The sequence below is a fragment of the Coenobita brevimanus genome, chromosome 40, assembly GCF_032717465.1.
Source record: "Coenobita brevimanus isolate Jiangsu-jjx chromosome 40, ASM3271746v2, whole genome shotgun sequence".
NCBI lineage: Eukaryota > Metazoa > Arthropoda > Malacostraca > Decapoda > Coenobitidae > Coenobita > Coenobita brevimanus.
The window spans coordinates 11,791,901-11,797,452 of NC_136993.1; the positions used below are offsets into that span (position 1 = coordinate 11,791,901).

General features: G+C 40.3%; 1 non-coding gene across 1 annotated transcript; it reads right to left on the bottom strand.

Annotated features, from left to right (window-relative positions):
- Positions 1–1,977: 1,977 nt before the first annotated feature.
- LOC145397391 (5S ribosomal RNA) lies at positions 1,978–2,096 on the bottom strand. The gene has a single exon (XR_013896965.1). It is a non-coding gene; the product is annotated as a 5S ribosomal RNA (ribosomal RNA).
- Positions 2,097–5,552: the final 3,456 nt, after the last annotated feature.

The window sequence follows — 5,552 nt, forward strand, 5'->3', positions numbered from 1 at the left end:
ATGTGATAGCTGTTGGTCTGTAATCAGAGGGGTCAGAGGAACTTCCTTTCTTGAGAACTGGGTGGATATTTGCTTTTTTTCCAAGAATTGGGAAATGAAGAAGTACATATGCATAGCCTGAATAATTTAGCTAGAACAAAAGCAACTTATGGGGAGCACTTTTTCAAAACAATTGAAGGAATTCCATCTTGGACTGGAGCTTTATTAGTTGGTAAATTATTTAGGATGGATTTTACATATCTAGTCTGTATTTTAAGTGAAACAATTTCGGGAGTCAAGTTCTAGAACTAGGACGTTCTGGCTGACTTCCTGTAATGTAGTTTCCGTCAAATGTACTGGCACGGATATTCGCTTTACCAACTGGGTCATTTGTAATGTTACCATATTAAGATCTTAGTGGAGAAATGGGCAATGACTTGTTAAAGTTACCATATTATTGAAAGAACTGAATGTTGACCAGAATATTCTATTGTCATTATGACTGTTTAGTAGTTTGGGTGCTTGGTTGTGAAGAAAGTTTTATTTAGTGAGATTTATTACCGCTTTTCTATGGTTTCTAGCCATTTTAAACTGACTGGGTGATTCGGATGTTTTGATTTTATGTAAGGGCTATTTGCTAATGACTTTTGGGCCGTTGCTCTGACACATTTGCTGTCAAGCCATTCTTGGGAGTCCGATATTTTACTGAACTGTTGAATTGGTATGAACAATTCCATACCTGCTTGTATTAAGTCATTAATATGTGGGACTGGGTAGAATTGATGTCACTAGAGAAGAAGGAGTGTCATGGAATGTTAGCAAGATAATTTCTGAATCCATCCCAGTCTTCCCTATCAAAGTGCCATTGGGTCACTCTGACAGGTTCAGAAAGGGGTGGTTTGGGGGTGCTGACTAATGAGGCTTTGATGAGATTATGGTCGGAGGATCCAAGTGGTGACAGTACTTTCATACAGCATTGATCTGGATTATTTGTCAGGACTAGACCCAAGAGATAGGCTTTAGCATTAGGATTATCTGGTATTCTGGTTGGTTGCTTTACGAACTGCAAGAGATTAAACGATTCTTCAAACAGCTTGCATTCTAGACAAGTATCGTCAGTCCTGGCAGAATTTGATAACCTTTCTACATTTGTATGTTAATTTTCTCAAAAATCGGTAATTTCAATGATGTTAAGGTTAGTCAGCTTTGTGGATATGGAGTCAAATATACTGGGCCCTGAAGAAGCATTGGGGGAGCGATACACTACACAGATATATTTGGCAATATTTAGATAATTTAGTTTACACAGTAAATATTAAAATTTGTTGAAATAAAGTTCAAAACAATGTCAACTGCAAATTTAGATTTGATATAAGCACAGGTGCCAGTCTTGTTACGGAAGTTTGTGAAGAGATGGTAACTGGGAGAACAAAATGGGAATATTTCAACAGAGGGAGAGATTTTGGATTCTGTGAGGAACAGGGCTAGAGGTGATACTAAGTGAAGAAAAACGTGTACTGAATTCATTTTCGTACTACTGTATGTCCATGGATATTGGTGATGTAAAAGGCCGATACTGCGCTTCTCTGTTGATGAGAGTGAACCGTGTTTGCAGTAGTCGCTGTCTGCCCAGTTGGTTGATTGCGACTAGGAGGACCCTGTGCCACCAGCCCTACCCTGCCGGTGGCTGCAATCCGAGTTGCCACTCTGCTCACTGATGTTAATGCAGTGGCCATTGCTAAGGTGCAAAAGAAATAGAAGTGATATCTTATATGCATTTAATGTGGTGTAGACAGTTGAAGATATAGGTATTATAAGAGTATGCTGGTCTACTCTCTGTGTAAGTGAAAGTTCTGAAATAAAAACATATATATATAGATATATATTCATTCATCATCAGACGCCATGTATCCCAGACGGGGTGGCCAAGGGCTTAGAGTTAATTGTTTTACAGGGAGGGGCACTAATCCTCCACCAACCCCACTTGACACGTAGGGATGCCAACAGCATCTGGTGTTCCCAGGCGGTCACCCATCCAAGTACTAACCAGACCCAACGTTGCTTAACTTCGCTGATCGGACGGAAAGCGGTGTACTCAACGTGGTATGGCCGTTTATATATATATATATAATGTGTGTGTGTGTGTGTGTGTGTGTGTGTGTGTGTGTGGATGTATGTTATGTACGTATTACAGAAGATGCACAGACGAAGGAAAAACAGATTAGATAAAGAGTAATTCAATACTCCAGGTCACCGGTGTCCTCCATTCATTTTTAAAAATCTGCACCAGCTAGACTTAAACTGTTGTAGGATGAAGTTCTGGCGGAAACTAATCAGTGGAAGCGAGTTCCAGAGAGAAGCAATTTCGGGAAATAAATGAAATCTAATAGGCAGTACTGCAGTATGGCCATGTGACACTCCAAATATCAGTGCTACCAGATGCCCATGTTGCACGAGGGAAGACGTGAAGAGGTGGCACAATGGATGCAACCACATCTGAGCATGTCATAAAAGTATCTGTGAAATAATGCATGGGAGGCAACATTTATTCTTACTTGTTTACTCGTTGGCGAGATAGTTCATGTGGTGTAGCTGGGTTATTAATAATTCCTACACCTTTGTTCTGAATTTTTATCGCCCTCCTTTCGAAGGCGGATCGATAATCTTTTTGTCCACCTCTGTGTGTCTGCCTTTTGTGTGTGTGTGTGTGTGTGTGTGTGTGTGTTCCCATTATAGCTCATGAACGACTTGAGCTATCAACATGAAACCTTCAGGGTATCAAGATATGGCCAAAATCTTGGACTTGGCCTACAGCACATTCTGGCGGGCAATTAGCATTAGGCTCCCGAATGCTTTTCCTTCTTTTCCATTTGTTTTAGCACAACCTTACCACATCCATTCCTCATGGATGAACAATATTTGAACTGAGAGCGCACATGACTCTTGTAAAATGTAGCTCACTGTTCGTCAGCGAAGTTACGGATTCTGTACAATAACCAACGTTTTTCGGGGCTGTTTTAGCAAGTGATGTAATTTGAGAGGTCCAATGAGGGTACTGTTAAACAAAACACCAAGAATGTCATTATTTTAAGAGAGGGGAAAATTTGCTGCACTAAGTTTAATAAAGCAATCAGGAAACATCTGTCTATTAGTAAACGTGATACATTTGATTTTCCTATCAATAAATGAAGCAATGTTATTTTTTCCCCATTCAGTGATCCTAGATAACTCTTGACTTATGGAGATTGCGGTGATGAGAAAGTTATGGATACCATACTCTGTAAATGGGTGTTTAAGTGTGAGGAAACTGTACAGTACTGAGTCACCTGCATATGAGTGAATGGGATTATGGGTGAGAGGCAAAAGATCATTTACTCGTATATGAATGAGGAACAGTGTTTGAGCCAGGACTGATCCTTGTGGCATGCTGGCATTGAGTGAAAAATGGAATATACACCATCTACCTTTTCTTATATCCTTCTGTTGCTGAGAAATGAGGAAGCCGGAGGTACTAAAGATGACAGGCCGAAACAAGGGACTTCAGACAGCAGGGATCGATGCCATAACTCTTCCAAAAGCTTTAGAAGTATCAGAGGCTACTGAAACGGGTTTCTCAATGTTGGTCAGTTGACTAACGGATGGTATGAGTAATGCGACTGAGTATATCCACCGTGGATCTTCGTTGCGAATAACTTTCCGTCTCTCACTACTGAAGTTGTTAGATTCATGATGTTTATCAATGTGTTTGCTAATGACTGTCTCAAATATATTGCCAAGTGAAGATGTGACAGTTATTGGTCAGTTCTCAGAAGGATTAGAGCAATATCCTTTCTTTAGAGTTTGTGGACGTTTGTCATTTTCCTATAAACAGGGAATGAAATACTGTGTGTGCGTAGTCTGAATAATTTAGCTGAAACGGGAGGAAGTTCTGGGGAACACTTTTTCAAATCTATTGGGGGAATTACTTTTGGACCTGCAGTTGTTCGTTGGTAAATTGTCTAGGATAGAGTTTAAGATTTAGTCGTTATCTAAAGTGAACCAATTTCGGGAGAGTAAAGTTCTAGTGCAGGAAAGTTCTAACTCACGTCCTCGAAGGCAGAATTTCTGGCAAATATACTGGCAAGAATGTTAGCATTTCCACGAGGGTCATTTACAGTGTTTCCGTCTCAAGATTTTAGTGGGGGAATTGGTGATGATTTGTTAAAATTACTGTTGAAAAAAATGGGTGCAGATCAGAATAATCTGTTGTCATCGTAATTATTTAATGGTCTAGATGTTTGGTTGTGATTTAAGTTTGATTTAGCGAAATACAAATAATTCCTGATTTTATGTGGCTTCTAGGATTTTTAAAGTGATTGAGGGATTCGACTTTAAGATTTGTATGCTACAGAGATTTGGGTTATTGCTCTGACACAGTTACTTTCCAACCATTTAGGGGAGTTCGATCTTTTTGTAAATTACTGACTGGCTATGAACATTTCTATACCAACTTGTATGAAGTCATTACTGTGGGAGTGGATAAAAATGGCAGTGGAGGAATAAGAGTGCAATGGAATATCAGTTAGATAATTTCTAAATCCATCCCAGTCTACCTTGTCAAAGCACCATCAGGTCACCCTGATTGATTCAGAACGCAGAGGTTTCGCGCAACTGACGAATGAAACTTTAAAGAGATATTAGTTGGATGATCCAGGTAGTAACAGTGCCTCTACTCTGTACTGATCTGGCTTATTGGTCAGGAATAGATCCACGAGATACATACTGTGGTCAGGATTATCTGGTATGCTGGTTGTAGATGTAGGTAATTTTTGACTGTAGCTCATTTATTTGCAATAGTAATCGTAAGAAACGGAATCTAAAGGTGAACGTAGGGAAGAGTAATGTTACGGTCTTCAAGAGAAATGAGGTCACCGAATGCACAGTGCGGCTAAATGATAAAGAAATGGAGAATGAGAGTGCATTTAAATACTTGGGTAGTATGATGAATACGATTGGAAGTTTGAAGGATGAAGTGCTCGAAAGGCTACAACAGGGATGAAAAGTTGCTGGTTCTTTGAAAGCAGTGATACGAAATAGGGAAGTGAGCATGAAAGTAAAAAAAGTCGCTTTATGATAGTACTGTGATACCAAATCTAACATGTGCAAGCTAAGCTTGGACCTTGTTGGTTGGACACAAGTCAAGAGTGAGAGCAATGGAAATGAGTTATTTGAAAGTTACATGGAGATAAATACTGACAAATGAGGAAGAGAGGGAGCTTTGTGGTGTGGAAGTGATAGAAAGCGTTAGGAGAAAATACAATGAGGTGGTTTGGCAATGTAGATTAGAGAGAGAGAGAGAGAGAGAGAGAGGGAGGGAGAGAGGGAAAGAGAGAGAGACTAACGCGGAGAGTGTGAGTGAAGAGGAGAGGGGAGAGGGAAGGGGAAGGGGATGATGAGATGGGGGTTGGAGTGGAGAGGTATATGAGAGAGGGGGGTGTCAGCTGGGAGCAGGGCAGCGAAATGGCGGGGAACAGGGCGACATGGAGACGATTTGTTTGTGGCTATCCCATACGGGATTAAGGCGTCTGGCAATA